Source organism: Rattus norvegicus, chromosome 18 (assembly GCF_021556685.1).
Source record: "Rattus norvegicus strain SHRSP/BbbUtx chromosome 18, alternate assembly SHRSP_T2T, whole genome shotgun sequence".
NCBI lineage: Eukaryota > Metazoa > Chordata > Mammalia > Rodentia > Muridae > Rattus > Rattus norvegicus.
Genome location: NC_141551.1, coordinates 66,542,958 through 66,567,789, shown reverse-complemented (window position 1 = coordinate 66,567,789; position 24,832 = coordinate 66,542,958). Strand labels below are relative to the sequence as shown.

Here is a 24,832-nt window from a genome sequence, read left to right as displayed (position 1 = left end):
AATCCACTCCAATGTACCTAATTACAGGATATGCTCTGTGAAGGTGCTTCATCAGCAAAGCTTCGTGAACAAAAGCATCAGTAACTGGTCGAAAAGTGACAGCTACACCATCTTCCAAGTAAAGCAGTGTCCATTAATGGCCTTTCACACAATAGATCTGCTCCTAAAATATTTGATCCAGCAGCAAAACTACGTGAAGCCAAGAGGGTAGCAAGGGAAATAGCGTACCCTATTCCTTGCTGTGTCCTTTCAGTTAATGGATAAACACTTCCGGGATTTTCAGATTTAACATGATGCTTACATGAGGATTCAGCACCCCAGTTACAACTGTACATAAACACAGAGGCAGACATGGGGGGCCAGGGGGACCCAAGTGGTAGGACAAGCAGAGAACTATATCCTGTGATATTTTGGTTTACTCCTTTCTTTCTTCCTGTCACCATGGGTGAAGTTTGTGAACCTAAGAATAACTATTTTTCTTCCTATGATATGTGTGATTTAGAAGGCTTCAGGAACTGGTCCAAAGAACATCTCGTACAACATAAAAAGATAGGGGAGAGGCAAAGACCGAGGAGGAGCGCTCAGAATGGTCAAAGGAGAATGAGGAGTAAAGAGGAAATCGTGTCTTCTGTAACCACAGGCATCCTTATGCAGTTTTCTGCTTGCCACTGGACATCAGAACACAATTGTAACTACATCTTTCTCGATCTAAGGACTCGTGCACACGAAAGCAATGTGGCAGTTCTTATCTCCTGCAGCGAATTGTCAAGGAAAGGTCCTCCGTGTTGGAAAACGAATCATAGAAAGCACCTTGGGAAACCGAGGCCTGCATCAAGAGGACACCACTAAATAAGTAGCCAGGTTAGCGACAAGCCAGATACCCAAGAGCTGAGTGCGAGGGAAACACACATGAAGACAAGCACGGCACCTATCAGAGTGGTGAATTCAGTGACCCAGGACAGTATGAAAACTGAAGGTGGAGGTCAATAAGGAGCAAGAAATTAGACCATAGGTCCAGTGTGCCATTCTCATGTAACAACAGAAAGTACAGCTTCGCCTCTGGGTGCTTCTTCCCATTCTACTTAGGAGAGTCCATTTTTGTGGACTCTTACCAGAGCTCCAGGGAGGCCAGACCATTTGCAGGGGGAAAAAAAACTCAGAAGAACTTCTTTTTTCTCTGTTTATTTTTGCATCCAAGTCCTCACACTCACCCTTCAAATGCCTCCAGATGACTGAGTCACAAACACTCTTGTCAGCACACTTGACATTAAGTAGATTGATTGCATCAGGATGGAAATCAACCAAATGATGACTGATGATGTGTTCTCTGCTCTGGAGGGGGGCAGGGAATCTGCTGTGTTCTATGCAGGCTTTCAAAGACAGTGGGAGAGAACTACAAAACTAGTTATGTTTCACCACCGCCTTCCTTTTCCCCAGAAGGAATGCATGATGACCCACTTGACAACCAACGCTGCCAATGAATTCACACTGAGTCACGCTGTAATTACACTTCCCGTTTGATTAGAATTATTCTACTTCAAATCTCAAAAGCTCCCCAGATGTATCATAACTTCGTGGCAATAGATCACTCCTCATATTGTTTAATCAAGTATTTACTAAGAATCTGTTTGTGCTCATGCTGAGAAACAGATTTAGACTATAATCTCTGATTTTAGGAATTCCATAATTTGTTTAGCAGGAGCAAGTACCTATGTATGAACTAATTTATAAGTGGTAAAGATTACAGTATATAAAGCACTGTTAGTAGGAAAATATTAGCAGACATAATTAGGCCATAGGATTCATAGCACTGCATAAACTTTTAATTGAAAGGTGGGTAAAATAAAGAACAAAATGATCAGGCAGCTCATATTTCATCAGAAACACATGACAGGATTTATGAGAGAGGAGATGAGATTTTGAAATCCTGTGGTGCATACGTGAAGCCTGATTCAAAGCTTCCCTGGGAGCTGGTACCAGGTCTATTTGTCCCTGTGCTTCCCCTATATTGAGTCCACTCATGGGTGTGGGTGACCACAGACTATTACTGTGTGCCCTGCATCTAAATAAGCACTTGGATTTCACAGCTTATTAAAATTGCATGATTCACTTTAATGTGCAGTAGATGAAGATTTGGAATTGTGGGTAGAGGACTTTTCACATTTTTCTAATGCTCATTCTGCATGGAAAGACCCTTTACGGTGTCCAGCTAGCACATCTGTTTGTCTGGATCCATGAACAATCTTTTTGTGGCTTTTTTTTGTCAGATATACTATCCTTGGCTAATTTCTATCCCCCACTTCAAGAGAAAGATAGAAACATTGTTATTACTCAGACCATAAATCTTTAGAAGCAATTTGTATGGAAACAACATTGATCCCCATGCCTCAGTGGCTGAAAAATAATTTGTATTTAATGCTGGTTACCCCATTACTCATGGTGCTATACTATCTATGATTACTGGCTCACTCAAGTCTCAGGCTATTACGGTGTCTCATTGATGATAAAAGCAAGTCCAAGTCTTATCCAATGTATATAGGAAATATAAATAACTTATTATCCATTCCTGCCGAACTTATAGTTAAAAAAAATTAACAGGTTGATTGTAGAACAGCACATCCATCAACCATGCTTTCTTGTGTTCTCTGTGAAAAAAAATCAATGCATCACCCCACCTTCCAAATGCCAGCACTGGACATAAGTGTGAAGGGAAAGAGTAGTCTGTCCAGGGGTTGGGGATTTAGCTCAGTGGTAGAGCGCTTGCCTAGGAAGCGCAAGGCCCTGGGTTCGGTCCCCAGCTCCGGAAAAAAAAAAAAGAGTAGTCTGTCCATACACATAAAACTGTATTCTTTATCCAACATCACATGAGACTGAACCATGTCACCTCACAAGTAAGAAGCAGTTAAGAGGTAGCATGTAAACTGGTTGAGAAATCCCCACCTAGGGGTTGGGAATTTAGCTCAGTGGTAGAGCGCTTGCCTAGCAAGCACAAGGCCCTGGGTTCGGTCCCCAGCTCCAAAAAAAAAAAAAAAAGAAATCCCCACCTAGAAATGGAGAAAACAGGTGTATCCATGGGACAACCTGGTGTTACAAAAAGATGGAGAAGAGTCTGAGATGGAGAAGAGTCTGAGATGGAGAAGAGTCTGAGATGGAGAAGAGTCTGAGATGGAGAAGAGTCTGAGATGGAGAAGAGTCTGAGATGGAGAAGAGTCTGAGATGGAGAAGAGTCTGAGATGGAGAAGAGTCTGAGATGGAGAAGAGTCTGAGATGGAGAAGAGTCTGAGATGGAGAAGAGTCTGAGATGGAGAAGAGTCTGAGATGGAGAAGAGTCTGAGATAGAGAAGAGTCTGAGATGGAGAAGAGTCTGAGATGGAGAAGAGTCTGAGATGGAGAAGAGTCTGAGATGGAGAAGAGTCTGAGATGGAGAAGAGTCTGAGATGGAGAAGAGTCTGAGATGGAGAAGAGTCTGAGATGGAGAAGAGTCTGAGATAGAGAAGAGTCTGAGATGGAGAAGAGTCTGAGATAGAGAAGAGTCTGAGATGGAGAAGAGTCTGAGATAGAGAAGAGTCTGAGATGGAGAAGAGTCTGAGATGGAGAAGAGTCTGAGATGGAGAAGAGTCTGAGATAGAGAAGAGTCTGAGATGGAGAAGAGTCTGAGATGGAGAAGAGTCTGAGATGGAGAAGAGTCTGAGATGGAGAAGAGTCTGAGATGGAGAAGAGTCTGAGATGGAGAAGAGTCTGAGATAGAGAAGAGTCTGAGATGGAGAAGAGTCTGAGATAGAGAAGAGTCTGAGATGGAGAAGAGTCTGAGATGGAGAAGAGTCTGAGATAGAGAAGAGTCTGAGATGGAGAAGAGTCTGAGATAGAGAAGAGTCTGAGATGGAGAAGAGTCTGAGATGGAGAAGAGTCTGAGATGGAGAAGAGTCTGAGATGGAGAAGAGTCTGAGATAGAGAAGAGTCTGAGATGGAGAAGAGTCTGAGATGGAGAAGAGTCTGAGATGGAGAAGAGTCTGAGATAACTACCATGGGAATCAGTGCTGCGGAACCACTCTTTGCTCCTCCCACTACCATTAGTTGGGTGCTAAAAGTGTTTCTGTACCTTGCTTGGAACTTTAATAGGAAAGACACACACCCATAGGCACATGTATACACACATACACACATTTGTACATACATGTATATGTATATACACACAATGAGGGGTTCACAGGGATCAAACCAAAAGGCCACCTGTGGAGCCATTGTGTCTAATGTAAAGAAGAATATTTAAAACCATCACCTGTCTATGGGGCTTACCTCAAGCAGGCCCATAAACAATATTCTAAATGGGTTTGCAGATGCAATCATTTTGCTAATGAACTTCCCTCCAAGAACCTGACCTTATCTTCAGAGTCTCAGGAAAACAACCTCCATATTGATCAATATGATATTGCCAACCATGAGCAGTATTAAGGTCCAGAAGAATAACAGTACATTGGATGAGCATGGTCCTTCTAGAGATCAGACACCCCTATGACCAGCTCTGAGCTCAGAGTTCTTATATAAAAGGCAGTATAGGCTCAAGCCTATCTCACACACAGGACAAAGACTTAACAAGACTCTCCTAGAAGAGGGAACTCTGAGGACCAGTCAGGGTCATAGATAAGGATCTTCCTCTCTCAATTTTGGAAAAATCAACTCAATGGTTAACACACGATTAATATACATTGAAATCTTAGCATGTAATTCAAAGTAAGCATTAAAGCACAAAGAATTAAATCATGTGTCAAACAACTCTTATACGATATAGTCTAGGAAAAATGAAAAATTGCTGACTTCCCTTCTTCCACACTTTCCCCTTAAGTGCATTTCTCTTGCACACTGATTCAGAACACAGATGCTACTGACCATTGTACCAATTCTGTCTTAACATGCTCATGGGAACTAGTCAGTTCTACATGAAATTCTAATTGTATCCAATTGAGCATAGGAATGGTACAGGATTTGTGGTTCACCAATTGTGAGCACTTTCTTTAAGAAAGACAATTTTAAAATATCAAAATAAAAAATTAAACAGAAAAGTGGATGTTCGTTTATAATGAGAAAAGTCAAAACATAAACAATTTGAAAAGCTGATATTCAACTTCACACATAGCCAAACTAACTATTTATAGCATTCCTTGATGGGTCTGTTTCCTAACAACAAAAGAATTATGAAAATTCCATTTGTTCAGCCCTTGTTTTCAAAAAAAATATATGATGAGTACGCAATTACATACTCGGCATTTTCAATTACTCCTGAGAAAGAAAACTTCTGTACTGACAAAGTGTTGACGAGAACGCAATCCTCTGCTTACAGCAATCTCACACAGATGTTAGCCAGCATCAGCCTCTCCCATCCACACTCTGCTTTCACTGGCCACATATTTTTATCTACACCATGATGCAGCCTCTGGACCTTCCCTTCCTTGTCAAGTGTATTTGGCTGAATATATACTGTGGAAGAGCATTGGTAATAATGTTGGAAGGCGATCGATCTTTCAATAAATTGGCTATAATATAACGATATATGAAATTCTAGTCCAACGACTAAACCATAGCCTACTAAACCCAAATTTAGTTCTATTCCCTGTATATGTTTCTCTTAACATGATTTCAAATGCCCTTGACTATATTAGTCCACCTAACATGAGAGTAACATGAAGTGCAATATGAGTTCATTGAAGTCAACATAATGAATTTTAAAAATCCACATCAACCATATTCACATTGTCAAAGCTTTTCTCTGCATATTGGGGTACAATTGAGTGCCACATAATGTTTAGGCCAGTAATAAATCATGCATATAATGAACCTATAAGATTAGGGTGAAGTTGAGAAATTTCAGTCACCTGGTGATTTAGAGCTGCCACAACACCATTGTGTGATGCCTAGGTCACATGCTGGGGGTGATGCCAGCACAGACAAACTTTTTGCACTTAAAGACATGTCAAACTACAGCACATGGCACTCAGTAAAGTACATACTATTTAGTGGTTTTAATAAACGGCTCTATTGTTGCTAGTTCACACTCTTTGTATTATATATTCACTGTTATTTTATTTAGAGAGAAACATTTATTGTTAATCATGCTGTGTGAACCACCCAGCAGCCTCAGACATCTGCTATTTAGCCAGTCTCCTACTCATTGCATCAAGAGTCCACACAGAGGGGATGACTAATATCATCTGGGTGTGTGGAGGTACACTTTGATGCTGGGACAATGATAAGACCACCTAACAGTGCATTTACAGAATGCCATTATCAATTGACAAGTAAGTCTAGTCCCAACAAGCAAGGCCTCCTGCAGCTTCAGCTCTTTTCACCTGACTGAGGTTGTTTACCTCAGCCACTGAGACAATTTTTTGGAATAAAGACAATAATGGCATGAAATTTTACAGTTCTAGATCCACAAACTAATAGAAAATGCTAAAGGTTAATAATGATGTAATTAATGTCAGACATATTCACATCTATTATTTATGGTTTTGATGGGTACTTATTCACTTTACATGAAAAGTCTAGGGTAGGAAGTCATGTATCTTGCAAATGTCCCAGGTTGAATTTCTATAAATGGACTCTGTTCCAGTGGAAGGCCAGACATCCAGAAAATACATGCCAGAATTCCTACAGCTGATAAACAGCTTCAGCAAAGTGTCTGGATATAAAATTAACTCCAACAAATCAGTAACTATCTACACAAAGGAAAAACAGGCTGAGGAAGAAATTAGGGAAACAAAATAATTTACAATAATCACAAATATAAAATATCTTGAGGTGACTCTAACCAAGCAAGTTAAAGATATGTATGCCAAGAACTTCATATCTCTGAAGAAAGATATTGAAGATCTGAGAAGATGTAAAGATCTCCCATGCTCATGGACTGGCAGGATTAATATAGTAAAAATGGCCATCTTGCCAAAAGCAATCTACAGGGTCAATGCAATCCCCATCAAAATTCCAACTCAATTCTTTATAGAGTTAGAAAAGTCAATTTTCAAATTCATTTGGAATAACAAAAAAATCCAGGATAGGGAAAACTATTCTCAACAATAAAAGAATTTCTGTGAGAATCACCATTCCTGACCTCAAGCTGTATTACAGAGCAATCATGATTAAAAACTGCATGGTATTGGTACAGAGAAAGGGAGATAGATCAGTGGAATAGAATTGAAGATGCAGAAGTGAACCCACACACCTATGGTCACTTAATCATTGACAAAGGAGCTAAAACTATCCAATAGAAAAATGACAGCATTATCAACAAATGGTGCTGGTTCAATTGGAGGACAGCATGTAGAAGAATGCAAATTGATCCATTCTTATCACCTTGTACAAAGCTTGGGTCAAAGTGGATCAAAGACCTCCACATAAAACCAGATACACTCAAACTAATAGAGAAAGTGAGAAAGAGCCTCAAACACATAGGCACAGGGGAAATTTTCCGGAACAGAACACCAATGGCTTATGCTCTAAGATCAAGAATTGACAAATGGGACCTGATAAAATTTCAAAGATTCTGTATGGCAAAGGACACTGTCAATTGAACAAAATGGCAACCAACAAATTGGGAAAAGATCTTTACCAATCCTACATCCGATAGAGAACTAGTATCCAATATATAGAGAGAACTCAAGAAGTTAGACTCCAGAGAATCAAATAACTCTATTTAAAAATGGGGTACAGAACTGAACAAAGAATTCTCAACTGAGGAATACTGAATGACTAAGAGGCATCTAAAAAATGCTCAACAACCTTTGTCATCAGGGAAATGCAAATCAAAACAACCCTGAAATTCTACCTCACACCAGTCAGAATGGCCAAGATCAAAAACTCAGGTGACGGGCTGGAGAGATGGCTCAGCGGTTAAGAGCACCCGACTGCTCTTCCAGAGGTCCTGAGTTCAATTCCCAGCAACCACATGGTGGCTCACAACCATCTGTAAGGAGACCCGATGCCCTCTTCTGGTGTGTCTGAAGACAGCTACAGTGTACTTATATATATAATAAATGAATAAATAAAATCTTTAAAAAAAAAACTCAGGTGACAGCAGATGCTGACGAGGATGTGTAAAAATAGCAACACTCCACCATTGTTGGAGGAGGTCAAAGTGGGATTGCAAACTGGTACAACCACTCTGGAAATCAGTCTGGCAGTTCCTCAGAAAATTAGACATACCGGAGGACCCAGCTATACCACTACTGAGCATATACCCAAAAGATACTCCAACATATAACAAGGATGCATGCTCTACTATGTTCATAGCAGCCTTATTTACAATAGTCAAAGCTGGAAAGAACCTGGATGTCCCTCAACAGAGGAATGGATACAGAAAATGTGGTACTTTACACAGTGGAATACTACTCAGCTATCAAAAACAATGACTACATGAAATTCTTAGGCAAATGGATGAAACTAGAAAATATCATCCTGAGTGAGGTAATCCAGTCACAAAAGTACACACATGGTATGCACTCACTGATAATGGATATTAGCCCAAAATCTTGGATCACCTAAGAAAAAGTCCACAAATCATATGAAGTTGAAGAAGGAAGACCAAAATGTGGATGTTTAATTCCTTCTTTGAAAGGAGAACAAAATACACATGGGAGGAAATACAGGGACAAATTGTAGAACAAGGACTGAAGAAAAGGTCATCCAGAATCTCCCTACCTGGAGATCCACCAGATATGCAGTCACCAAACCCAGTTACTATTTCTGATGCCAAGAAGTGCTTGCTGATAGGAGCCTAATATGATGTCTCCTGAGAGGCTCTGCTACAGCCCTACTGATACAGATGAGGGTGCTTGCAGCTAACCATTGGACTAAGCATGGAGACCCCAGTGGAGGAGTTAGAGAAAAGACTGAAGGAGCTGAAGGTGTCTGCAACCCCATAGGAAGAACAACAATATCAACCAACCAGATACCTCCCACAACCCAGAGTTCCCAGGGACTAAACTACCAACCAATGAATACACATGGAGGGATCCGTGGGTTCAGCCACATATGTTGCAGAGGATGTCATTGTCCACGATCAATAGGAGGAAAAGCTCTTGTTCCTGTGAAGTCTTATTCCCCCTATACAGGGGGATGCAAGGGCATTGAAGTGGGAGTGGGTGGGTGAGAGTGTCAGCATCCTCATAGAGGCAGGGGGATAGGAGGGGGTGTGGGGGAGGGGTGAAAGGGATAACATTTGAAATGAAAATACTTCGGCTGGAAAGATAGCTCAGAGATTAAGATCACTCTCTGCTCTTCCAGAGATCCTGAGTTCAATTCCCAGCAACCTCTTGGTGGCTCACAAAGATCTGTAATGGGATCTGATGCCCTCTTCTGGTGTGTCTGGAGATAACCACAGTGTTCTCATATAAATAAAATACATAAATATTTTTAAAAAAGAAAATACATAAAATATCCAAGAAAATGAAATTAAATAAACAGAAAGAAAATATATGGCCAGCAGAAATTGGACTTGATGGCTCTTTACAAGGAAAGAGGATACAATTTTCAGTGGGTAGGAAGGATGGGTATATCTAAAAGGAGGTGGGGATAGAGTGAATATGAATAAACACACTGTACAAAACTTCAAGAACTATGTTTCTAGGAGAGCAGGCAGGACATATATATCCTAAAACAAAATACTATGTATCCAAGTATGAAACAGAGTTCAGATGTAGGCATAAAGTCTCTGAAAAAAAAAAAAAAGAAAGAAAAACCATTGGTTCTGACAGCACATGTATCGTAAAGCTCAATAAGATTTTCATGGAATAAAAAAACAATCTATGTGTTGAACATGCATATTGGAATGTACCTACCAACAAACCAATATTTGACCAGTGATGCCAATATTCATGTTGCCTGACATAGTACCAAGTGACATTCAGTACCAGATCTCTAAGATGGCTAAGAAATGAAAATTGATATGTCATCGACATTCTAAATTAATGCTTACATCCATAGACAGTTACCCCTCAACCTTAAACAGAGAAACTACTCCTTCCTTGCAGTGAAAGGTAGTGATTGCAGAAACCAATGGCTGCACCATGTCCCAAGAATTAGTGCTTTGCCATAAACAAAACATGAATAAACATGTATTCTCTCCTCTCTAAGGCTTGGAGAATACTGTGAAAGGGGAAGGAAAAGGAGTTGCTGTGGGCATTCCTGAACCAATACAATCTAATGGACAAGACATAGTTACTATAATTATAAACCTCAATGAATAAGAGTGACCACACAGAGTGCTCATATGATCCAGGCATGGATGGAAGGGGAGCCCCGGAAGTCTTTACCTGATGGATCCAGGAAAAAGAGGGGAAGTCATACTTTCTGGTGAGGGAATAAGACCTGGTGGATAGTCACACAGATGGCCATTTTGTGAGCTCCCAAAAGCAAAACAAATACCATAAATATAGGAAGGAACAGGTCAGAATAGGAATAGAGGAGAGAAGACAAATAAGAGTTAAGGAAAACAAGAGGTGGTAATGGGAGAGAATAAGTAGATTGAGTCACATACTTTTATGAAATTGTAAAAGAACTACATCTTTTTTAAAAAGAAAAAGAAAAAGGAACAGAAAAATATTAATGGAGTCATACATGTATATAACACAACACATACACACAAACATATATGTACCACAAACTAATTTTTAGCTTTGATTTAAATGCAGAACCCGAACAGCGAATAGTTCTGAGAGTGTCATAAATCATGGAACTCTGTTTACATGAATCCTTTTTGTTTGTTTGCTTGCTTGCTTGAGAAAACTACTACTGCAGGGTCTTAAATGTAAACTAACAAATAGATCATGGGCGAAATTTTCACAAAAAAAGAAACCTTTAACTTAAAATAATTTGTAAGTGCAAAACTGAATGAGAGCATGAAGGTGGGAAAGTGGGTCATTGGAAAAAACTGAAAATGTGAGAGTCATGTGATTTAGAAAAATTACAATGGAGGGCAGTGAGGAGAGAAAACAAGTTCACAGCTTGGTTCTCCTCCATGTGGCAGCAGTCAGGTTGTATAAATCAAGAGGAATAAAATGGAGATGGGAGACTATGAATGTTTTATCATGGAGAGGTAAACACTGAACTTGAAACATTTGGCTGACTAAATTGAGAGGACATAAGGAAGAACCACAGATTAACAAAAGGACAATGCAAACCAGTTGGAACATTGACCTCTGTAGAGTAACCACTGAATTTCTTTAAAGACATGGGTAATGATCTCAAATCATATTTACAGTTATTTATTTATACCCAGAACAAAAATGTCATGCTAAATTTGAAAAACAAAAAGTGACCATTGTATATAATTTTTACATTTATGAAATGTAAGCTCACAGAGTTATTGAATATTTTTGCCATATTGATAAAAGTAAATGATCATAATGTACCTGTGGTAGTTTGAATAGCTTTGGCCCCCAGAGACTTGTGTTTTAATGATTGGTTGATAGGGAGTGGCAGTATTAGGGGCGTGGTTTTGGAGTAGGTATGGCTTTATTGGAGGAAGTATGTCCCTGTGGAAGCAGGCTTTGACGTCTCATATACTTGCTCAAGGTATGCCCAGTGTGGAAGGCAGTTTCCTCCTGGCTGTCCTAGGATCAGAATGTAGAACTCTCATCTCCTCCTATCTTTGTCTAGATATTGCCATGCTTCATGCCATGATGATAATAAACTAAACCCATGAAACTGCAAGCTTGTCCCTTATAAGATTTTCTTCGGTATTACTGTCTCTTCACAGCACTACAATCCAGACTAAGACAGTGTCTATGTAACGATGAGATTTTCAAAGTAGGTAACAGCTAAAAAGCCAACATTGTGCTGTCTACAAGAGAAATAAATGCACCAGACAAAGCTATTTAGAAATGAAAATGTAGGTATAAGGAAAGTTATCTCAAGAAAATCTAAAGGAAAATTTATAATGTGAATCTTATGAATGGTAGAGTATTGATATAACAGTACCAAAATTCAATGAGTTTAATCCAATCCACGATGATACTTCCAAAATATATTAGCATTTATTATCTTTGTGGATATGGAAAAACAACTCCTAAATGGTGTTGGTAGTCAAACATGAAGTCCAATATAACACAGCAACAATACAAGGGCAATATCAATCACACTGATAAAGCCTACAATCATGATCCATACTCTGACTTTACTTTGCCTAGAAACGAGCCTGTGTCAGCAGATCTCTTTTGCTACATCACCTGTTTCAATAAATGGGAGTCACGGAGAGATATAAGGAAAGGCAAGCCACAGCCTTTCCATGCCACCTTCCAGCAGCCTCCTTATCTATTCTGATTCAGTGACTACATCTCAGTAAAGACAGTGGCAATTATAAAGAGGGGCTGGTCACATTGGGTCTACAGTCAGAAAGCAAAAATAAGTGTTAGTGCTTAGCTAGCTCTCTTCCTTTCCCTTTGACCCCAGTCCATGCAATGGTGCCACCAACATTCAATGTGTACCTTTCCCCCCTGATACCTCTCTGAAAACACTCGCATAGACATACCCAGAGGTGGGTCTCTTAGGTGGCCTGAACCCAGTCAAGTTGACAATGAAGATTAACCATCATATATTCATTGCCACCCAAGAAACCATCTCCAAATTCTGAGGCTCGAAATAACTATGGTTTGGTGGGCTGGCAATTTCTGTAGTCCTTCTGTTGGTAGATTTTGGAATCATACACGTCACTACAGCAACTCTGCCTCCTCACTGGGTGAGAAGATCTATGTTGGTGTTACTGATATATCTGGCAATTGATGTTGCTAGGGTATTGTCTCCCCTGTGGTCTCTCATTGTCCACTTTCATGATCAAGACCATAATCACCTCAATGCTCTAAGAAATCCAAAACAAAGGTAGCGAGAGCCCTAATTCTTAGTCAATGAAATTGACCATGAGGTCATCTACACTGTACTTAATGAGTGAAAGTAATTGACACACCAACCAAACGTGAGCTAAATGGAGATCAAACTATCAACTCTTGAAAAGCCAACCATGGTGTTACATTGTAAAGGAGAGTGAACCTTGACTTAATTAACCAGTGTTACAACAACCAACCATAGGGGTTCCATATATGAAATATACAACAGAAAAAAAGAAAAAGTTCTTATGTATTTTGGATGTTAATCTTTTCTTAGATGCATAGTTGGTAAAGGCTGCCATTTTGTCTCAGTGATGGTGTCCTTTGCGTCATAGAAGCTTCTCAATTTCAGGATGCCCCATTCATTAATTGTTTATCTTGTGCTTATAGCAATGGGTACAAGGCTATTCCCCACTTTTCTCCTCTATCAAGTCCAGTTTTATCTATCATCATCTAGTTTTATGCTGAGATCTTTGATACAATCGGAAGTGAATTTGCTGCAGAGTGATAAATATGAACTTATTGAGATGTAAGCAAGTACATAAATCTACAGCCAGACAATATTCAGAAAGACCTTAGAACACTTAGAGCTTCTACTCACAATAGGACCAATACACACGTGAACTCACAGAGACTCGGGAAGCATGCATAGGATCTGCATGGGTCTCAGCCAGATGGGGTCCGACAGCTGAAAGCAGAAGTAGACATATGCCCCCATCACTAAGCCAGAAGCCATCTCCAATTGATAAGCACTTGCAAATGAAAGTTTAGCTTTTTCTAAGACAGTCTCACTGTGGAAACAAGCTATTATTAAAGGTAGGCTGCATGCCCAGCTGTACACAGACTACAGAAAACAAATTCAATAGCCTCTTTGAAGGTTCCTTGTTTCGTAAGGTCAGTCATGTCAAGGTTTCTAGATTTTTATGATTTTTCATTTTTGTTTTAATATTTCTCACTCCCTACCTTCCTGGCCCCCTCTCTCCCTCACTTTAAGTAATATATATATATATATATATATATATATATATATATATATATATATATATATTATGGCTTCCATTTTTATGTTTTATGGGATTTTTGAAAGTGAGAATGAGTGGGCTTGTCTATTTATATACATTTCTTGTGTCTTTCCTTGAGGTTTCTCATTCCATTTATTTGTTTTGTCCTATTCTGATTTGTTTGTTTTGTTATATCATTAAGAAGCCTGTTTTCTTTTGAGAGACAGAAAAGAGCTAGATCTGGAGATTGTGAGGAGGATCCGGAGGAGGCAGAGAGAGAGGAAACGATAATCAGGATACATTATGTAAGAAATTAATCTATTTTCAATACGAGGAAAAAAGAAAGCCTCAGGAAGAGAAGCAGTTTATGATTTGTCCCTGCCTGCAGGAATTCAGGGGTTTCTTTCTCACCAAGTCCTCACTCATAGGGACTTTAGCCACACAATCTGAAGGTTGTTCTTACAGAGAAAGCTGTGAAGCCAGAGGGTGGAATCCAAACCGGAAAAGGGGAGCAATAGGGGAAAATTATATAAAAAGTTATTTCAAAACAGAGATAAACTGGATGAATACTAATTGATTTGTTTACATTTTCCTTAAATTACAAGGTTGGTTTTGAGTGAGAATGAAATGTAAAAGCTTCAAAATTTAAAGGAATTCAGATGTCAATGGGGTGCAGAAACTGAGTGCTCTGCATTCCATAGGAATTCAAGGGGACCATTTTGGGATTTAGTTGCAAGAGACCGTCTCAATAGCTTGATCTATTTCTATAATATAATGGATATTTTGTCTTGTATTTTTCATCTTCTTACATATTTAAATATTTCTTCCTTTAAATAATCATCTGTGATACTGTCAGAAGGTTATCATTTAAAAGTACATATATACTGACACTATATTATCATAAGATTATAATTTAATCAGTATTTAAAGCCAGGTCTGAAAATAGAATGATTCTATCCAAAAGAACACAGGACATTTCAGAAAGATTTAGCCAATTTCTCTCTTACAGACCTAAATTAATAGCTATGTGGCATTCTTTCTCAGTATTAAGTCTGACTTGTTAGGCTAACAGTTAGAATATTTTATGTTTACATCATAGTAAAGCTGAGCTTCTCACTGGGTTACTGTGCTTTGATACTGTACTTTTTTTTTTCAAATCAGATTCAACTGATGAGTTCCGAGGGTAGTTTGGGGAAGACGAGGTTAACACAATCTCTGTCTGCATGCTTTATTTTCCAAAATGTAGGCAGCCAAGCAGTCCGACCAACAAGTATCCTGAGTATCTATGTCTTTATGGACACCACATACCGTTTTCTTAGTCCATTTTAATCTACTTTATATCCCAGTGTCTTAAGCAATGTTAAGTCCTAAGTGAGTTGCACCTCTCAATATTTTCTTTGGTTAAACACGTTTTTATTTTCACACATGTCGCTAGTTATCCCTTTACAAGAGTTTAAAAAAACTTTCTACTGACTTGAAACGCCATTTTCTGTATGCCTTAACTGACACAGTTCTTTCATAACGACTCAAGTATTCCTATTGTTCATTCTCCGTCCATATTTAAAGTTGATAAGGATATCAATGGAGCAATGTGTATAAGCAGTCTGGTCCTGCTGAACTTGTGAAGGTCACCACGGACATTATTCTCAGACTTCATTCCTTCTTAACACTGTCTTGGAGGAGGGTTGAGTTTGAATACTTAGCCATGCACTGTTTAATTGTGTTTTTAGGCAACTTAATCATTGTCTGCCTAGCATACAGTTAGTAACACAAACTAAAACAGCTCAGGCATTTGCAGGCAATGCAATCCGCAGAGCTTCCATAGTAAATGGATTCTGTCACTAATTGAAATGTCGTTACGCAGTGTATGACTGTACATAGTGTTCTCCCAAGGCATCACCGTCTACAAGAGCATTAGTTCCATTATGCAAAAAGTAGGTTCCCAACTTGTAGAGTCACTGTCACCAAGGAAAATGTTCTTGTCTCTGTAAGAGTAAACTATAAAGCTGGAGAAAAAAAAAACAAAAATAATAAGCTGCCATTCAACCCGAACTTTTGGTCAACTGGATAGGAATCCCTTTTTCCCCCAGTGCTATTGTACCTGCTCCAAATTTCAGTGACGTCAGGTAACAGGCTCTCTAACAGATAGCCTGATAACATCTGTAAAAGTGGTTTTCACCAGCTTTCAAATAATTTCCAAAGTGAAATTATTTGCACATAGGCTGAAGAGGAAAGTTGGAGAGCAGGGTAGCATCTAGGAAAGCCTGTGGATTCAAGTCTTAAATTTACTGCTTTTGCAATTCACTCAAGTGGACGTCACAGGTCTCTCCAATGGAATGTCCCTTGGAGATCTCCCAAGGCACTTATGCACAGTCATATACTGCGTAATGACATTTCAATTAGTGACAGAATCCATTTACTATGGAAGCTCTGCAGATTGCATTGACTTCAAATGACTGAGCTGTTTTAGTTTGTGTTACTAACTGTATGCTAGGCAGACAATGATTAAGTTGCCTAAAAACACAATTAAACAGTGCATGGCTGTGTATTCAAACTCAACCCAGCCCCAAGACAGTGTGTTAGGAAGGGATCATTTCTGCTCTTGCCTTGAGTATACAGATCCTTCCCTGTATACTTAACTCGGGCTTTGTCTTTGTCAGGACATCACTCTGCTCTCAGCTCTGTTAGAAACTGCTCTCTGTGGTCACAAGCTCCCAAGGGTCAGGGCCTCCCTTCAGCCCTTCAGTCTGTGAACCCATGATTAGCATACCAGTACTGCTTTGGAAGTTTTAGGAAATACAGGAATGGTCTTTCATAACCTTCACCTTCCCTTGAGGTTTTCAATTCCAAATTAGAGTTTCATAGAGATAATTCAGGCTTTGGAACCACAAAAGCCAATCAGAACTCGCAGTTTATTCCTGGCTATAAACACTCAATGCAATGGATCACATGATGTTCTATTCTGAGATAAACCTAACCCCAGAGAGAAAATATGAAACTGATTGAAAGGCTAATGTTGTGATTCAAATCCCACTATATCCCTGCTACCTGAAATTCACAATGTCACTCCACACATTCTAATCCTCAATTTCTGCTTCTTTCAGCTAAGTAGAATGAAGTCTGTACTCCCCCCCCCCCATGCTATGGCATCAAAAAGAATAAAATAAATACATTGTGGGTAAAAAAAAAGGCTTATCAAATATAAAATGCAGCACGAATGTGATTAAGCTACACAACTAATTACATCATAATTATTACATCTGTTTCTTGTAAATATACAACACTGGAGTAACATATGACATTGTGTATTCTTATATTAAAACAATATGCAAGTAGGTAACAAGAGAGAAACTCTGCTCATTCAAACAAACCTCACCTGCGCAGAGTCTGACAGTGGCTCCATGATGCCTGAACTAAGAAAAATATCCTTGTCTACAATCCTGAAGGAGAGCAGTCAGAATGCTTCTCTCACAGTTAATCCATCAGGGCATTAGACTCCTTCTGCTTTTATTTTATGACTGTGACTGTTTGCTCATGTATGCACCAACTGTAGGTCTTCGGGAGGCCCGAAGAGAGAGTCAGAACTACTGGAACTGAAATGACAGGTGGCTTTGAATCACTGCATGGGTTTAGAATCAAACCTGGTCCTTCTGCAAGAGTCGCAAAGAGCAAGTAACCACTGAGCCACGTTCAACCCCACAATCCCCTCTGTATGAACCCAGAAAATAATGTCTCAGCTTCACATTTGAAAAAAACCAGGAGACAAAAATCTTCCCCTATTTTTTTCTTTCCCTCGACTTGAAACAGATAGTTGGATTATGTGAAATAAATAGGTGTTCATTGAACAGAACAGATGCAACAGACATACTAAGACACAAAATGCAAAAGTAATGATTGCTCTCCAACAAGCTATGCCAGGTCTCCCCTCTGCACTTTGAGAACAGCCTCCCAGGGCAACACCATGCTTACCTGTCACTTTCAGGATTTACTGTCAGGTTTTACAAAGCAGAGTTGGGTGGAAACCCAGATACTTGTCTCACCTGTAGAGGAGCTCCCCTTCTGCACAGACAACTCTGGTATTGGAAACCCCTGGCAGGGAAGGGCCAGTTTTTCTCTCCTGCCTGTATCTTATTACCTTCTGTTTCTGGCTGCCAACACTGGTTATTGCCTGCCAGGGAACACATTACCAAATCCAGGGAGACAGAATACCTGTTATTTTGCACATGATCTGTCCAACCCTTCTCAACATGGCTCCCCCCCACTCAAGGTTTGCTAATGGATTCCCCAAATACTTCTCTTTTAGATGTCTGGATATGGACTTTTATGTCTGAGACCAAAACTTGGATCCATTCTGTGTCTTCTTGCACAAATCCTTGCCAGTGGCATCTGTTCAGCTCTTAGTCAACACTAAACCAAACAACAACAACCAAAACCATCCAGTGCTCATAGACTCTCCTAGTAGATCTCCAGGCTACCCCGACGTGTCATTGCACGGACCTCCTAGTCTTTCCCTGGTCTGTTCTGGATCACACCACCACTCAGTGTTTTTGCTCTGAGTGATGAGAACCAGTAGCTGCCTCTGGGTGTCTTTTCACTGTTAGCAGAAGCAGTTCCATTACCACAACCTTTACCTGTGCCTGGAAGACAGACGCAAGACACTGTGAGGCATTAACTTGGCCTACCCCGTGAAATCCAGGAGAGACCTTTCAATGGTTTTCTTTAAAAAATATAATAATGCACTACAGAATCCTGCTCTGAACTATGGTCGTGCTTGACTTTAAACTGTAAGACTCAGTGACATTAAGCCCCAAGGGTGCTGGTTACAGTGGCTGGTCCATGTCAACACACATCTCCTCACAATGGAGCCATTCTCTGGATGGCTTTGTTCTCTGACTGGGGCTGTGGTAATTCCACTGTGAAATATACCCATAAACTTGTGTGTTTGAACGCTTGATCCCCACCTGGTGGCAGAGTTTGGAAAGAATGTGGGACACTGGCAAGGTGGAGCCTCTCTGAAAAAAGCAGGCCACTGGGAGGGGAGCCTCAAGTTTTATAGCTAACCCTGAACTTCCCATTCATTCTTTTTCCAGAGTTTTGCTGATGTGAACTGACAAGCGTCCATCTCCTGTCTTCTGCTGCCTTGTCTTTCTCATGGTGAGATTGATACCGCAAAATTGTAAGACAAAATAAACGCCTATTCCTTTAAATGGCTTCTTGCCAGGTATTTAGCTGCAACACAAAGAAAAATAACAAATACACGGGAAACAATCAGAAGGGTACTCGGACCTTTTTATTTTCAAGGAAAACTTCATTCTGTTTCACAGTGAATCCTTAGTGAATCCGAGTGTGTGTGTGTGTGTGTGTGTGTGTGTGTGTGTGTGTGTGTGGTGTGTCTATGTGTATATGTGCATATATATGCATGTATGTGTGTGATGTACATGTGTGTGTGCACACATGTCATGGGTATATAAATTTGTGAATATATTTTCATTCAGTATGTTTGTTTTTTATTGGCATCACTTAGCTATGCTTTCACAGAGAAAATTTGAGTGTGTCAGAATAACTAGGGAAAGGATTTGATGTGGATTTGTCAGGGAGAGTTATACTTGATCAGCCTTTGTAACTATTTAGGTTTTGATTTATTTAGATGTCAGAGAAAATAAATACATGGCCAATAGCTTTCATATAGTTTTTTAAATTAAATCAGATTAAATAGATGAAGAAAATTGTAAACATTAGTGGGAATCAAGTCCTCCGTGATATTCTGCATGCCATGGAGGTAGGTGATGATGTTGTGAGGCCACCTCTGGCATGTAGCCCCGTGCTCTGGACAGAAGAAAACTTGTCTCCATTATTCTTAGTTGGAAAGCCATATTCTTCACAAACACTAAACTTTAAAAACAGTTCATCAATTACAAAATAATCTTGATCAGGAGCATGGACTCAAGGGATAGTAATTATGACTCAAAATCTCCCCTTCCTTTCTCCCCTGTGACAATTCCTTTACATGGTTTCTGCAGAGTACCTGGATTCCCTTTAAGGTTTTCCCCACAAATCCAAGCAGTCTTGGACATTTCTGTTTTGTTTTGTTTTGCTTTGCTTTGTTTTAATGGAGTTTTTCAGGTCTATAATTAATAATCTATCACAGAGAAGTCATCAGAATTTCTCTTCCCAGATGAAGAGAGCCGCATTCAGACATCATCTGGGACTAGTGACAGGGCTTAGGCAACTGAGCACTGCTGTTTTTTTCTTTGTTTCTTCCTCAGATTTGTAACTCAGTTTCAGATCATTCGATATCACAAAGGACAGAAAGGGGTGGTAAAGACATTACTTGGAAAGACTGTCTTGAGCATGCCCTGTGCTCCTTTAGTCTCTTCAATGCAGAAATTGACATTTGTTGAGTTAGTTATTGCTAGATAAAATACAGGACAGCTGTTAGTTTGAACTTCTCAAAGCCCAAAGATACTACTGTAGCATAGTTTCCGAGTCATCTGCTATTTACTGAAGTTCAATGTGAACTGAGGATGCCTGAATTTTTTTTCACTAAGTCTCTTGCAAAGTCTCCCAGTGGAAGATCCATAGAGGCTTCCACGTCCAGTTGCTACTACTCTTACCCTGCCCTGTGGCTGTATCTATACCAATAGCTCAGTCCACAGAGACCTTCCAACTCTGCTTACTATAATCTGCTCACCACACAGAGGTGCTCAAAGGACAGGACCAACAATAGCCTAGCAGAGCTGTGAGCTATCTCTGCTCTGCTATCATAGCATTTGGGGAGTTCAAATAGGCCAGGCTGGACCCATTGCTTCTTTCAAGGCCAATGGGGGATATCAAGTTCTCCAGATGCTCTCTTAGAAAGCTCCTTTTCCTGGCCTTGACTTTAACTTCATATTCTGATATAGTCAATCAGAATGTATGAACAGTATATCCAACACACACACACACACACACACACACACACACAAACACACACACATACACATTCAACATTGGCTCTGGAGAATAAAAATAAATGTAACCTATGTTGTATACACAAACACTCACCACTAACAAGAACTTTAGAAATCCTTATTTTCAAAGCTACATTTCACTGCCTGTGGTTATGCAGAAATGCTGGATGGAATAATTGACAGGCCAGGTTTTTTATTCCAATTTACTTAATAAGCTAAAAGAAAAAAAAAATCTCCGAATGTAAATTAATAGTTGAGATGCCTGATTAAACTGGACCCGTGACAGCGGTGAGCTGGCAGGCAGGTCCACCCTGCCTGCTTAGATACATTTTCTTGGCAGGAGCCTTAGAAGGGGTTGGGATGTTGACAGCATAGAATTTGTATACTTCAAAATGTCTGCACATCCATTCTGTGCGGTCACACTTTTGTAAACACAGAGGAGCGAGGCTATGTGGTCTCACTATCTTTAATTCCAGCCTACATGCTTCATAAAAGGCAATTCTGCACAAAGAATGGGGAAGCACATTCACAAAACTGAAACCTAATCAGAGAGAGAAAATTCAAAACACTTTTTTTTCTACGCTAAGCCGAGATAGAGTGCAGCACAGGTCAGTTCATTTTTTTTTCCTTTTCTTTATTTTTCCATTTTAATAATGATGTCCAGGGATGCTTTAAAATAATAGAAATGCTTATAAAGATCTTTGTGCCTGTTGCCAAGAAACTGCATCTCCTTCCTATTGAGCCATAAAATATCATTTTATGCACATGGGTTAGACTTTTCAGACCCAAGAAACAATACTGTGAGCAGGAGCTTCTACATCACCCTCTGTTTAACACACTGGTACCCACTTCTGCCGTCAGTGGCAACCCCACCCCTTTATCTCTTCTGTGTGCCCAGATCTCAGGAAGTCAAGAATAGTTAGCTTGCTCCACTGAATCTCTCTCCTCAATCAAAACACACCCAGTCGGGGTTGGGGATTTAGCTCAGTGGTAGAGCGCTTGCCTAGCAAGCTCAAGGCCCTAGGTTCGGTCCCCAGCTCCGAAAAAAAAAAAGAAAAAAGAAAAAAAAACACACCCAGTCAGTTTCCATGCAGAAGGGCATTATGACAAGAAGGGCTGGATTTTCTAATAAGCTAAACTCAGATCCACTGGGTCCTGTGTGTCTAAGGAAGCATTTGTATTTCTGTAACTCCTTAAAGAAAGTGATGATATTCTTGAAACTCTGGTTCAAGGAGAACTAATGTCTGCCAACCAGGTTCTCAGCACTCTCAATCCTTCCCTCTGATCACACTCACAACCAGGAGATTCCGATTTCCTTCTTGGCAATCACACTCACTGAACCACGTCAACCTATACCCTGGTCGTAACTGAAAAAGGGAATAAAATATTAAACTTTGCCAAAGTACATTTTAAGAAAACAATTCCTTCGCAGTTAAGTGAATCACAGGTTTTTTTTTTTCTTTTAAACATGAACCGAGTCCGTGGGGACTAAGCCAATACAGAGATACATATGAGTAGGCAGAGTTTATGATAGAAAATGCTTCTTAGGGGATGGGGATTTAGCTCAGTGGTAGAGTGCTTGCCTAGCGAACGCAAGGCCCTGAGTTCGGTCCTCAGCTCCGAAAAAAAAAAATGTTTCTTTAGAATCCCACCATCAACACTACCAGATGCTTGCCCCTGAACAGGACATATTAGGCCTTGGGTACAGTGCAGACTCTGCCCCTTAGAAATAAGTCTGTTCTCTCTTCCTTGGGAACAGATTTTTCTGCTGCACAGGTGGGAGAAACTCTAACTGCACTAACAGGGCATATGGTTTGGCGAGCTGACATGGAGAGTCCCTCCAAATATTAGTACAGTTCCTTTCAGGTTTTCCTGAAAGTGGCGCTCAACAATGTCAGTAGGGAAAGATAACAGAAAATATTTTCAGTCATCTCAAATATCTCCTTAGATGACATCAATTAATTGTAATTTAGTTGGCTCAGATCCCTACGATAAGCTGTGCCATCTGCTTTGTGACTTGAATGATGGAAAGGGAAAGTAGACTGGGCCTAACAATAGCTAAGCTGTTTACTCAGACACCTGAGCATTTGATAAATATATGTGTATATATTGCGTGCTTAGTGTATGCTCGGTGTTATGCACATTGGGGTGAATAAAATAGTAAAGAAAAAGAACTTTGGAGATTGTCGCTTCAAAAGGAAGCTTCCTCTGGCAAAACTGCACATGCCAGCAGCCATGTTATTAACTAGACTGAGAGAGTTCAAGGTCATTTTTCAAAGATAATAAATGAGTTACTTACTTGAGGACTTTAAGATAAAAAGTCGAACTAGAAGTGGCCTCCATGTGACCTTAAGGATAAGATTTCCTGGAAGAAAAAAAAATAGAGAGAAGTGCTTTGGAAACTCACAGATGTAGTTAGAAAATGTTAAATTTTCTGTATTTTGAAAGGGATGGAAACACAGATAAAGAACAGAAGACAAGTAGCTCCGGCCACCTGGATGCCCAGCACAAGGAGGGAAGCAGGAACCTCACGCAAAAGGTAAGACATACCACCCTGGTGAAAACCGGCAGGCAGCCCTGCCCCCAGGACAAGTTCACAACCCTCCTTAGCCTCAACTCCAGCTACAGGTTTTGACGAAGAGTGATTGCTCCACTGGACAGACCGACAGTGGAGATAAGTCCCATTCTGTTACTGTGTAGGGTAGAGTCTGGGGCCATATTGGACATCTGGTGTTTCAAACTAAAATGCCTGAGATCAGGGAAAGGCTTTGAGCCGAAACCCGAATTTAAGTTGTGATAACCCCCAAGTAGGAGACAGATCTGAGAGGTACTTGTAGAGAGTGGAAATGAGGCCACTTTTCCACTGGCTCAGGAAAGAGGTTAGCAACCTGAGACTCTACTTGGATAGTGATGCACATAGCCCTCTTCTACGACCGAACTTGGCTGTCCAGTTATTTACCTAAAGGTACCGCGCACAGGTACCCTCACCAATAATTTACACAGAAACCTCAGAATCCCCTCAAGCCCCACATCTGCATCAGGCAATACTTTTAGCCTTCTCTACCAAACAGTACAAGTTTCTCTGCTCCAAGCAGCAATCAAATATAGACAGTTGCTCTTCAAACAACACTCACCCCCCACCTCCCAGTGTATCAGAATACAAAGAGCAGAAAGGCTAATCCACCCAGAACTGGTTTTAGACGCGGTTTCTTTTTTTTTTTTTTGAATCACTAATACTAATTTATTTTTATTTCTTAAGAACTAGTAAACCACACAGAGTAAGTGGCAAATTGTGTAATCTTTTTTTTGTAAATGTAGTTATAATTTTTTTTATTAACTTGAGTATTTCTTATATACATTTCGAATGTTATTCCCTTTCCTGGTTTCCGGGCAAACATCCCACTAACCCTTCCCCCTCCCCTTCTTATGGGTGTTCCCCTCCCCATCCTCCCCCCATTGCTGCCCTCCCCGCAACAATCTAGTTCACTGGGGGTTCAGTCTTAGCAGGACCCAGGGCTTCCCCTTCCACTGGTGATCTTACTAGGATATTCATTGCTACCTATGAGGTCAGAGTCCAGGGTCAGTCCATGTATAGTCTTTAGGTAGTGGCTTAGTCCCTGGAAGCTCTGGTTGCTTGGCATTGTTGTTCATATGGGGTCTCGAGCCCCTTCAAGCTCTTCCAGTTCTTTCTCTGATTCCTTCAACGGGGGTCCTATTCTCAGTTCAGTGGTTTGCTGCTGGCATTCGCCTCTGTATTTGCTGTATTCTGGCTGTGTCTCTCAGGAGCGATCTACATCCGGCTCCTGTCGGTCTGCACTTCTTTGCTTCATCCATCTTGTCTAATTGGGTGGCTGTATATGTATGGGCCACATGTGGGGCAGGCTCTGAATGGGTGTTCCTTCAGTCTCTGTTTTAATCTTTGCCTCTCTATTCCCTGCCAAGGGTATTCTTGTCCCCCCCCCCTTTTTTTTTATTAACTTGAGTATTTCTTATATACATTTCGAGTGTT

The 24,832-nt window shown here is 40.2% G+C and overlaps 1 long non-coding RNA gene across 1 annotated transcript in view; it reads right to left on the bottom strand.

The window, feature by feature from the left end:
- LOC147999865 (uncharacterized) overlaps nt 1-24,832 on the bottom strand; it is an 82,319-nt gene that overhangs the window by 27,886 nt on the left and 29,601 nt on the right. The window contains exon 3 of the long non-coding RNA XR_015643139.1: nt 23,123-23,188. This is a non-coding gene — a long non-coding RNA (uncharacterized LOC147999865). The remainder of the gene's footprint in view (nt 1-23,122; nt 23,189-24,832) is intronic.